The sequence below is a fragment of the Ischnura elegans genome, chromosome 5 (genome assembly GCF_921293095.1).
Source record: "Ischnura elegans chromosome 5, ioIscEleg1.1, whole genome shotgun sequence".
Lineage (NCBI taxonomy): Eukaryota > Metazoa > Arthropoda > Insecta > Odonata > Coenagrionidae > Ischnura > Ischnura elegans.
Window position 1 is genome coordinate 100,745,815 of NC_060250.1, and position 12,925 is coordinate 100,758,739.

At 38.2% G+C, this 12,925-nt stretch overlaps 1 long non-coding RNA gene across 1 annotated transcript; it reads right to left on the reverse strand.

The window, feature by feature from the left end:
• Positions 1 to 267: 267 nt before the first annotated feature.
• Positions 268 to 1,262, reverse strand: LOC124159858. Its single transcript, XR_006865033.1, has 2 exons — positions 1,053 to 1,262; positions 268 to 910 (listed from the first exon to the last, which is right to left on the reverse strand). It is a non-coding gene; the product is annotated as an uncharacterized LOC124159858 (long non-coding RNA).
• Between the last annotated feature and the right edge of the window lie 11,663 nt (positions 1,263 to 12,925).

The window sequence follows — 12,925 nt, forward strand, 5'->3', positions numbered from 1 at the left end:
AAGTTCTTTTACATGCGCAGTTTAACTTTTTAAGGATTTTTAAGGTAGTTGTGTGAAAGATCAAGCCGGGAAGTGAGAAGGAACCTTTTGGTTAGATGTCAACGTTAGACGTCAACTCACTACATTTCCACTCACCATGCGTGTCGTAAAAATACCAACGCAATCTCTTAGGTGTCAGCTATGGCTTTGGGTTTATTAAATAATAAATGACAAGTGAGACAAATATTGTAGCAGAAAATAAATTTTGAATGCATGCCAAACGGTATGCTTTCAAAAGGAAATTTATTACATTTCAAAAGAAAAAGACAAAATTACAAGATCGTTGAAATTAGAATTTGGACATAAGTGGATTCATTTAATTTGAGGATGTATATTCCCAGCTTTCTGATAAAAAGAGTCCACCATTCATGATGTGTTGGCTGGATATTGGCACATCATTTTCTATCATTATATTTTGTTCTTCCTGTAATATAACGGGTTTCCCCAATTTCTTCCAATTTTGAATGAGAACATACAACTCTTCCATCTCAAGATGGAAGAGTTGTATGTTCTCATTCAAAATTGGAAGTTCATGTTGGAAGTCTTTCTTCTTGCTGCCTTTTGAGCTGGTATGACGTTATACAGGGCCTCGTCGATGTTGTATCCTGCCTTCTTCTCAATGGTGAAATATTTTGACTTCTCTGCAACCTCGCTGGTGTCGTGCCCTCTCCGGACGCTGAGCACCGTCGTCAGCACCATCATTAGGGCACTGGAATTGTAATAGAACATGCAGTGTTGGGTTCAGGATCATCATCCTGTTACCTCTTTCCTCCATGTTTGCTTTTTTGTGCTCATCTCCTTGTACTAATCGAACATAATTTTTCCTCTTTGCTCTCAATTCTGTGTCAATAAGGTTCGTCGAAGGTTAGGGCTGAAAATAAAGAGTCATATTGATTATACAATTCACCGAATAAATGTGATAAGAGTAATTGAATCTTAGTACTTATGGAGATTGTCCATTACTTTTAGATTAGACAGTCTACTTCAATTATTTTATTTGATGCGCTCCTCACATTTAATTATGCCTCTTCATAATCTTCCTCGTCCAGCCCATCATGGCCTTAAGGAGGAATGCTTTCCACAGCCGTCTTCCAAAAATATTAAGTACACAACTCACGATGCCAATTCTTCTTCTTTTGATAAGTTTTAGACTGTATAATAATAATAATGACAGAGGAAATAGAATTTGTAAAATTCTATTTCCTCTGTTATTGTTTACATGGTTGCTATGGGTGGTCGATTTAGCGGTATTTGCGTCAATTTATCCCATATACGAGTTACTGTCGCTCAGCCACTATCACGATGAAAACAATTTGTCTAATACATAGCTGATGCATCTGGTTCAAACGCGGACAATATGAAGAAGGCCTTAAGACCTTTCAGTTGGGCCTTAAATAATAATATATTCCATCAAGAATTCTTTCGTTAAGTAAATGGTTTCCTTTGTGTGTGTTGGTCGCACTAGTGATGATGTGTCCCACGGGATCTGTGTATTTATTTTGTTTTGTTTATTGAATCGTTGTCGCTTGATTCCAGAGAGACGCTATAAAAAAGATAAATTGCTATTTTAACACACTAAAGGCATGTAGGTCTATGTTTTTACCGTTAAGTGTAATGTTTTAAATTGATCTCAGGGGTCAGAAGTTATTTTGGAGCTCTTCCTTCGCTAAAGTTGTTTTTTATACTAGCTTTGGTGGTAGTGGTGATTATGTATACCATTTGGTTAAAATAGTTCATACGTGAGTCAAGAAAGGTATTGGAAGGAAGTTGGGACTTTTCCATTAAAGAAACGCGTCAAAGCGTTAATTGGGGCACTTACGTGCATATGTTTCCGTAAGCTTGCAAAAATTTCATTGCAGATATATATTTTTAAAATCCTATTTAGCGAGATAGGCTGAAAATAGTGAGTCATAATTTTCGTAATTTTATGGATACAGTATTAATATTCTATATTCTTTCATTAATCTCTTATGCATGAATAGGATGTCTGTTGCATTTCATCTCCAAAACTGTTCATTTTCCTCCTTCGTCGAACATAAAATATTGATTAGGCATCCGTTGAGTCAACACTAGCCAGTAGATTTTTACCGTTGAAGTAAATACATGGGTTTTAAAGCCTGTAAATAAGCGTTTTTGTGTATTTTATGATAATTTGGCATATATCTATGCGTATTCTTATGTTGAAGATATAAAAATTAGAATAGCTATCGTTTTTTGCACGCTGCAGAGGAGGACTGTTGAAAGAAGAGATAGGGCAAAGGACGACCCTGAGCGAGTTACATAGGATAGGTTATAGAGGATTTAAAAGAGAAGAAATACATCGCTTTGAAAAGGCTAGCGGATAGGAGAACGGAATGGAGAGCTGCGTCAAACCAATATTAGGATTCTTGACTAATGGTGATAGGGTTAAAAATATGTACTTTGTTAAAAATCGATACAATCGGACAAAGAATTTCATTTCCATCCATATGACAATATTTTTTGTCTTAGTCAAAGAATACTTTTATTGCATTTCATTGACGACGTTCTGAAAAAAATATTCAACATTATTAACCGCTACATCGTGCAGTATCTACTAGAATATCTGCATTAATAATTCTAAATCCAGTAGGCACTGAAGAAACAGCAATCCCCTTACGAGCCCACTCATGAATCATATCTTCAATTTCTATAAATTTATATCATTCGATTAGGGACTAGACATTGATATTTCATACCCTCCATACGAGAGATAAATTGTCTTTCCAATTTTTTATCGAAAGGTAGTGCAAACCCATGACTAGTAAGACTTATAAGGCAGACGTCTCAGTGAGCTTCTCACTCACACGTGGAAATCGTGATCTCGTTGCGGAAAAGGAATAAATTAATCCTGGTTCACGGGACTCGGCAAGGGTTCCGCATGAGATACGTGTAGAGGGAAAAAGTAACGCGCTCTTGCAATTGCCCTGTGTGTGAATCGTTCTGTTCAATGGAGGGATACAGTGCCTGTGAAGACCTTTTTCTCTGTTCTACTCAGACGATATCCCGCATAGTATGTGCCCATCCCGACCTTAATGGTTCTTGACGCTGTGGCGTGGATAAGGTTTTCGGGGAACGTTTTAACGGCGCTGCGCTGGTACGTCGTTATTAGGAGTGCCTACCAAGGAATTCCAAGAATTGCCTTCCTAAGGGATCATGGTGTTGAGTGAACGTGTCGGTTGGATGAACTCGAGTAGGGCCTTAGTTTGGAAGACGTTTGGAAAAGCAAACCACCACCATTGTGCGCATTATTTTTTTAAAGAATGAAATATCAAAAGGACAAGCGACTTGCCGAACTCAGACGTAGGCATTAATTTTTGAGAGAAGGTTGGATGGTGAGAGAGAGAAGATTCGTGGATTCGTTGGAAAAATGAAATTCATTGAAATATTTATTATATTATATTCAGTAGTGTCATGGTGCCGGAAGGTGACGGAACGCCGTTCCGGCAGTGATTAACAAAAGACGTAATAGTCAAATAACACTTTATCATTTTTGCTGCCTCAGTTTTTCTAATATATGCAAGCGTAACTAAGACAAATTTTGAAATAAAATGCCAATAATATTATGTAATAAAAAACACACAGAGTAATATGTCACTCCTAAAAAAGTTAAGTAAATTGAATTCCGGCACTGCTAATTTTGCCATGACATCACTGATTATGTTGTATTATATTATGTTATATTATATTACATTACCTCATATTATGTAATATTATATATTTACAATGATATACTTTTATCTGTGTTTCCGTATACACTATACTCTGTGTTGGGAATATTAATACGTTTAGAATGACCGATCGTAAAGCAAATTCTATCGTATCATGAATCTGCAGTATCTCCGTCGAGGAATCAATTGAAAGAACGTCATCAAATTTTAAAGTAGTATTTAATAATGATGCATTTCGTTATAAAATAAGGCGTTGACTTTCATTGTCGATGACATATTTTTTGTGCAGAAAATAAATCGGCATAATTTGAAATTTTAAACACCACGCGCGAAATCAGCTTAGATTGTATGCCGAATCCATCGTAACGCAAGAGCCTACAAAATATCTTTTTTTTACAAATAATTTGAGACTTTCGGTGGCCTCAAAGGTGTCACTTGTTTGTAGTCCTTCGTAAATTAGTAGTATATATCGCTAGATAGCATTTTCCCGATTATAAAAAACTTTCAATGTGAATTTGTTAGCCCAACGTATTAAAATGTAGTGCAATTAACAACAGTAATTATGCATGGACAAAGACTAGCTGCCAAAGTAGAGTTGTGCAATGGACGAAAAATTGTACACTTTCATGAATTTTATTTTTCTTCCATCTCAGAAGTTTTCTATCAGAGAATTTTTCGGCCAGTAATCTATTGTTTCTACTCGGTGCGTGTTGAATCGTTTTGATTAGTAAGTGTTACCATTAGACTCAGATAAACGTTTTCTTCTAGATCTGAGGGGTATTGATTGACTCTTCCGCTGGCAGTTGTTATTTGGAGTGTATCATTTTGGTTGTGTTGTTGATTGCGCAGCTGTTGTTCATCTATGCTCAAAAATCGATTGAAGCTCACAGTTTTGCTCCTAATGATACCGTGTATAGTAACAGCATGAATGCAAGAAAATTATCGCTCCGAAGCTCAGGCGTGATGTTGGCAAGCGTGACTATGTGAAACTCTAAGCTTAAGAAATGATAATAATTAAGTCAAGTTTACAGATTACTAAAGATGCCGACATAGATCTATGCTGTTAAAAAGTCAAATATGTGAGTTCATAATTTTAATTTTATTAATATACAAGTATTAGGAGAAAATCATACTCACACGGACTGCACTCTTGTTAAACCAAATCCTGATGTGCCTGATAATTAAACCAAATCCTAAGTGTGCAAATAGCGGCGGAGCTCATCCGGCAAATTACAAGCAATGCCCGCATTACATCTCTTTTGCTGAAAAAGTACGCAACAGCCGTCGTCCTCCAGTCAATCAGCCCAACTTCCATGCCGATTCTTTTCCTGCTTTGCCGAAATCATCTGTTCCCGATCAGCCAATCACAGCAACTCTCAGTCCTCAGCACTCCGACGCGTCCGAATTCAAATTACAATCATTCGTCATGTCCTTCCTTACTCCAAACATGAAGCAAAAAATCTCATCATGGTTTACCGGCCTAATTAAAAAACTTTTTACTCCATCTGACAAGCCGAAATCATCATTAACGAAGTAATTCAAATAGCAATGTCCTCACTCAGCGATGGATAAGCGCCCGGCGAACAAATTACAAATTCTGCATTGGAATATTTGCGGATTGTATGAGAAACAAGAAGAACTTCGCGATCTTCTGAAATTACTTTTAATCGACGCTGCCTGTATTCAGGAAACTTATCTATATACTTTCCCGGTTTTTCGCAGTATACTTTTCCAAATTTCTTATTTTCCGACGGTGTGGAAACTAGCGAAAGTCATCATGCTTCCAAAACCAAATAAACTGCGTCCGATCGCAGGTCATACCGTCCAATCAGTTTGCTCAATACATTATCTAAGCTTTTTGAATCCGTAATTCACTGCAGACTCCGTACATTCCTTGAATACAATGAAATCATCCGGCCAGAACAAACAGGTTTTCGGCAGCACACCGCCACCACTCATCAGATACTCCGGCTGGTCGGGGACATCACAAACGGATTCAACAGCATGCTGATTTCACACTGCATTTTCCTGGACCTGGAAGCTGCCTTGACAGAGTCTGGACCTTGGGCATGATCCACAAGCTTAACTCCCTCGAAATTCCCTTGTACCTTGTAAAATTAATCCAATCCTTTTCCTCAGACCGAACCATTTACGTCCAAATTAATTCCTCTGCTTCCCATTTCCATTCCATTTCCTCCGGCGTACCGCAAGGTGCAATCCTTTCCCCTACCTTATTCAACCTTTTTGTTAATGATACCCCAACCCATCCGCAAACTCACCTTTATCAATACGCCGACGATACCACCATTTTGGCCCAAGGTTCAGACCCACACCGAACCGCTGACATCATTCAAGACCATCTAGATGCGTATGAAGACTGGGCAGAAGACTGGAAGCTCAGCGTAAATGCAGGAAAATGTACACATGTTGTATTTTCAAGACGACCAAAAGCCGGCGAAGGCCATCAGCTATTTTACGGCAGCGTACGGATTCCGAAATGCCAAACTGCAAAATACTGCGTTTTACTGGATAAAAGGTTGACTTGTGCAATAGGGTGGGCCGAAAAAAGGTTTTTTTTCCTGATCAAATTTGCCCTATGCGGGAAAGTTGCAAAATGATATAGGGATCTCGCACACAAATTTTTTTTCAAATCGGATAATATTAACCACTGCCGCCCGAGCTCTAAAGTATAAAATTTTACGAAAAATCAGGCTGATTTTAGAATCAAACGGCTATTAGGACAAATTTTATGAAAATATGGGATAATGGATAATATCAAAGAGTGGATACATGTTTATAGTTTATGATAATGAAATTTGAAGTTTTTTTAACAAAATCTATGGTTAAAAAATGTCTATGAATTAACAACAAAATTATAGTATAGACCACCCGCACAACACAACTCATATTTGCCTACATTTCTAAAACTCCAATTTGGGGGCTAAATTGCAGGTAAAATAATATATATTTCGATTAAATTTCATTTCTTATCAAATAAGTCATCATATGGTAGTAAATAATCCCACAAAAAGTAATAATAAGGTAAATTATTTGAAATTAACATCAATCATAATGGCGAATAACGTACCTGTGGAGCTATTTTCAACAAGATATTCAGCCAAGGCTGAGAAAAAACAGAACCTGAACACCGAGCATTTCACTAAGTAGCTCTCTGCTAGTTTCGTGAAGAAACTACCCAGAACTCACCACGAGGAAGAGGCTACCATCGAGTTCCACCCGTGTCCCCCCCTAGCCTACCGTCCAAAGGATTACGGGAGGATTGACGCAATGGTTAGAATAGAGGGAAAGTGTACCAGATGTGGAGTGAAGTACGTGATATTTGTTGCACCCGAAAATTTCATGGGTAATGATTTGCCCACTTATGAAGAGATGAAGAAAATGTTTTTTTACTCTCGGTACATTGAAGAAGAAGAAGAATAAAGTTAAAATACCATTAGTTCTCTGCCGGGAATCGCGGAGACAGTGGCTTATGCCATTTAAGGCATTTGGCATAGATCCTCTATCCCAGTTGTTGGTTATAGGCAAATTGTTTGACGAATTATTCAATATCATGGAAATAATCGCAATATTCTTCGACCTGTCAACAAGAGTGCTTTCATTGATCTGAAGCAAGACTTCCTTCGTCACGCACGTCAGCTTTTTGATGTTGCGGCATGTAAGTTGCTTTAGTGAGACTGATTCTGTTTGTGATATTCTTTCGAAAATGCCTTGTTTAGAATGGGAATTCCCTAAGGACAGAGAAGTGGCAGGAAAATGAAGATAGGCGCCATCAATGTGCAGGAGTTCAAAAATAGGAAGACGAGGCTTTGCAGGTTGGAAAGAAAAAAGGAACACCCGAATGTTCCACCCTATTTTGTCATAACACTTCAGTTCGGAAGACTCAGGTGAGGAAATGACATTGAACAGAGAGTTATGTAATGCAAGTGAAGGAAAGGATTTCATGGAAAAAGGTTAGTGTAAGTAATTTGAAATTGCCAAGATTTGCATCATCCTGTAAATAATTCTGCATCTCAAACCATACCTCTGCAGCACTTGCATCTGCGCACCTAATAGATATCGGGTTGGTTACTCAAGGAGTCATTGTACTTTTTGTTGACAAGAACAAAGTTAAAAGGGAAAGAGGAAGATTGCGCACGTGTCTTCGGAGGAATGTGGGAACTGTTAAACTGCAAGCGCTTTACTTCGACGTGAGGAAAGACTCTGCTTCCGTTTATAGTCAATCAAAGTGAAAAACAATTGGTTAGGAGCATGTAACTCTCGTTCAAGAGCCCGGTTCACGCTACTTATGCATGTCACCCCATGTGTCGGCAAAGCTATTGGCCTCTAAGATTCCATAACGAATTTTCTAGGGGAGGAAATGATCATTATCGATGGACTCCAAGCAATTGTGTGCGATGGAACTGAGGTTAACACCGGAAGCCATGCCGGAGTAATCAGGAGAATGGAAATGGCCCTAAGAAGACCTTTGCATTGGTTTGTTTGCCTGCTTCATTGCAATGAACTATCGTTCAGCACCGTCAAAAGAACTGATGACCCTGGCAAAATTTGTTATCGAAGTTTACGCTTCAATGCGGTTTTAAATAATATTGAGACAATATTGAACAGATGGCCCGAAGCATAATATGAACATGATTCTTCCTATGAAATATATAGATAGAGACATCAAATTACGCCGCTACTCTATGATTCCGGGAAATGCAATTCTGCTTGCAATGTTAGCCGATGAACGCAGACAAATTCGTGCTATGGCCATCACAAATACATTGAAATCGAAAGAAACTCAGCAGGAGGAATCGAGGAAATTCGAATTTTCCAAAGCTAACCTTCGATGGAGTGAAGAGTTCTCGGGATCGCCACCGGGTCAGGAACTCCATATCTGCCGACGTTTCGATGTCCGACTCGGTCATCGTCCTCAATGCTGTGAATGAACACTTCACAGCCCTGAGGATGATGACCGAGTCGGGCATCGAAACGTCGGTAGATATGGAGTTTCTGACCCGGTGGCGATCCCGAGAACTCTTCACTCAGTCCATTCGCCGGGAAAGCACAAAATCTTTCTAAACTTCGATGCTCAAAATTATGTTGAATTGGTTGACTGGGAATCAAATGAGGTAAATCAACAACCAATAGTAGCTGGGATGACAAACAAAAACTTGGAAGACCTTGTTACGGAAAGATCTGTATTAGAAGTACCTTTTCCCTGCCATGCACAAGCAGTTGAAAAGATGGTACAAATGATAATGTTAGCATCAAAATCCGTGTGCAGTATAGAACGCAGGCATGGATGGGCATTATCGTGCATAAGAGACGGATAATAATAATAATAATAATAATAGAATAGAATAATTTTCTCAGAGTAATTGATGTGCTTTCACAATCGTGTCCTTCGGAAGATTGGTTGGGGGGACACGGGTGGAACTCGATGGTAGCCTCTTCCTCGTGGTGAGTTCTGGGTAGTTTCTTTACGAAACTAGCAGAGAGCTACTTAGTGAAATGCTTGGTGTTCAGGTTCTGTTTTTTCTAAGCCTTGGCTGAATATCTTGTTGAAAATAGTTCCACAGGTACGTTATTCGTCATTATGATTGATGTTAATTTCAAATAATTTACCTTATTATTACTTTTTGTGGGATTATTTACTACCATATGATGACTTATTTGATAAGAAATGAAATTCAATCGAAATAAATATTATTTTACCTGCAATTTAGCCCCCAAAATGGAGTTTTATAAATGTAGGCAAAAATGAGTTGTGTTGTGCGGGTGGTCTATACTCTACTTTTGTTGTTAATTCATAGACATTTTTTAACCATAGATTTTGTTAAAAAAACTTCAAATTTCATTATCATAAACTATAAACATGTATCCACTCTTTGATATTATCCATTATCCCATATTTTCATAAAATTCGTCTTAATAGCCGTTTGATTCTGAAATCAGCCTGATTTTTCGCAAAATTTTAAACTTTAGAGCTCGGGCGGCAGTGGTTAATATTATCCGATTTGAAAAAAATTTTGTGTGCGAGATCCCTATATCATTTTGCAACTTTCCCGCATAGGGCAAATTTGATCAGGAAAAAAAACCTTTTTTCGGCCCACCCTATTGTGCAAGCCACATCAAGTCTCAAACGGACAAATCACTTGGAATACATGCAGCACTTATTTCCGCTGATGAAATCAACTTCCCCGTTAGCACTTAAGACCAAATTGCTACTCTACAACTCATCAATCAAACCTTTGTTATCGTACGCCACACCTGTGTGGCCTCATGCAAGCGCTACGCTTCTGAAAAAGATTCAAACTTGCGAAAACAAGATAGTTCGTAAGATTCTAGGCGCCCCCTGGTTTATCAGCAATAGACCAATTTGAAACGATCTTCACTTTACTACGATTTTATTACTTTTGAAATCCGCTTGGACAAAATTTCAACATTCTTTTCAGAAAACAAATAATAAGTTACTAACTAATCCTTGGGACTATGCTATTCCTAATCCATGTACTCATAGAACTCCTAAGTGTGCCCTAAACCCTTCCCATATTTCCTTACCCACCTAACCCCCGCAATGCCCGGCTTGAAACATCGTAAGAAAATTCAACTATAGTATATGAACCAACCCCGATAAAGAAACTCTGAGAAGACAAGTGATTGGCTGGGTGCTCCGACGAACGGTATTTAAGAAAAATCCGCTTGGCTTGGCTTGTTATCCAAGTATTTTTGGGTCTTGGTTGATTTGGATAAATACCAAAGCTCAAAATGTGTCTAGATTCAGAAGAATGCCCACTTAATTTATCATGCCCCGAAATAAAATATTGAAATGGCGTTAGCATAAACTAGTTTAAAGGTATTTACGCTCACGATAGCACTTTGGTTCAGCCACATAGAGGAGTCTGTTGAAATGTTGCTGATTTGAATAACTTACTGCACTCCTTCCAGCTAAGCCACATGCTCTTTATATTTCCCCCTGTCTTCTATCCGAATATTTTAGAACCACTCACGAGCACTCAGTACTGAGAGAAAAATTAATCCATCCTTAAGGAGGGGTCTACTGAATATCTTTTTTTTTTTGCAAATAATTAAAACCTTATGGTGTCCTCAACAGAGTCACTGGTTTTTAGTCTGCCTTCCGTAAATTAATAGCATTGCTACAATTTTCTTATACGTAAAAAATATTGAAAATAATAAATATTCATAATATTGATTTTTTATTCTTTCGGAAATTAGATTAATACTTACACGGCTTTTTTCAAATCTTTTGTTTATCACTTTCCATTATTTCCGTCAACAGGATGGGAGTTCTTTGCCTCAATGAATCATTAGGGCAAACATCAACTCTTCCCCAGCTCAAGTCTGTCCTCGTCCAACCGTATGCTAGCATACGGCTAGCGATGTAATATTATACAAACAATTGAGGACCGAGGAATCGATCAAATAAAATAGAAGCGTTGAATTATAATTTCACCTTTCTCGCTATGATTTCTATTTCCGTGCGACGGAGAATAGAGGTAAAAGATTGTTCCATATTTTAGGAATTGGAGCCCCTTGGTTTCAAAGATCAACGTTCAACTTCACAGGCAGTGAACTCAGTTATCATTTTTATGTACATTACATTATATCAAGAATGTTTCGTAATGTGTCCTAGTTGAATTGCTGCCGGCATTATAAATATTCTTTAGTCCATGAAAAAAGTTTCATCTTTAATCTAGAGGAGAATTTTATTCTTGAATGCATTATTGCCATCTATTGCTGCAAGCCACTTTACTCCATTAACAACTGGCCGTAATTAAATATGGTAAACATAGCACATTTGCATGATTAAACACTTTGTATATTAATACCGCGCTTTGGGGCCTTTAAAGGTGGATGTGTAATCATGGTAATTATTTGAAAAATTGTAATTAGGTTTTCAATGAATTTTTGATAATAAGTCACTAGTTTGCCTACTACCATCCTTTTGAAGCTACTGACGCCAAATAAAGTATAATCAGCATAGAATGAATAAAAAGGATTTCTTCTGGAACTGAATATGAAAAGAAATGCCCACCTCTCTACCTCTTTTACCTCAAGTTAAGCTTTTTTCATTGCTTAAAGGGCATGGTGTATAGAGAAAGAGTAAAATTGTAAGAGTGTTTACGACAAAAATCGCGAAAAATCGAATTGAGCAAGCTTTTCTCACGTTTAATGAGACAGCAGAAAAAAATTGGTACGTCACAATATTTGCTCTGAAATAAAAGAAATTACAGAAAAAAGTTCTAAAAACTTTGGTCCTGTGAAAATTATGATAAATAACCCTTATTAATGAGTATAGCTGGAAAAAAGTGCGTTTCAAAAATGTTACCGTAAGATATTGTTCGTGTTTTGGATCAGTGTGTCAATATCTGCGAAAGCGATTCTTTTCAAGAAACACAAAAAAAAGGTTGAATTCAGTGTTCGCGTTGATTCACTCGAGATATCCTTAAATGCATCACACCTCCGAGGAAAAAAGCGAGTTGACGCTTCCCTCAAGGCATTTGTGCTCACGATCGCATTTTGGATCGCCCGACTCGGAGGTTGTATTGAAGGTGTCGCTAGTTTAAACTGCTCGCCGTTCCATTCCTTCCAGCTAAACCGCGTACTCTCTGTGTCTCCCTTTCTTGCTCTGTCTGTCTCCCTCTCAAACCTCTCAGAGGATCGTCTAGAAACGTCCCTGGAGTACCCGCTCGAGTGGATAGCGCTTCTTCCTCTTCTTGCAGGCGAGACGATTCGACGACGCTCCTACCCGTTCTTAAAGGGTGACACACATACAGTGCGATGCTATATAGCCTGAGGCACACATTTCTTCTTTCTTTAAACCTTTCAAAGGATCGCTTGAGTCAACGCTGAGAAAATGATCATTTGAGGTCGGCTTTTTCAGTGATTCCACCATGCTTCCCATCGCTTTTCCAATCTTTGAATGCACCCCTCTTGTTTATGTCGCTGAAAATGTCATTTGGCCGATCGGAACGCCAGGGATGAAATGGATATTGTAACGACATGTGAGCATGCTTGGCAAGTGAAACGAAACGAGAATGTTTTGTTTCGAGCCGGAAGGAAACAAAAACATGAGGCCTAGGTTAAGTTTCGTTCCCGCATGGAATTAAGATCACCGAGGAGTTTATTTTCGATCCAGGACGGAACTTTACTCTAGAACCAGACTAAATAAA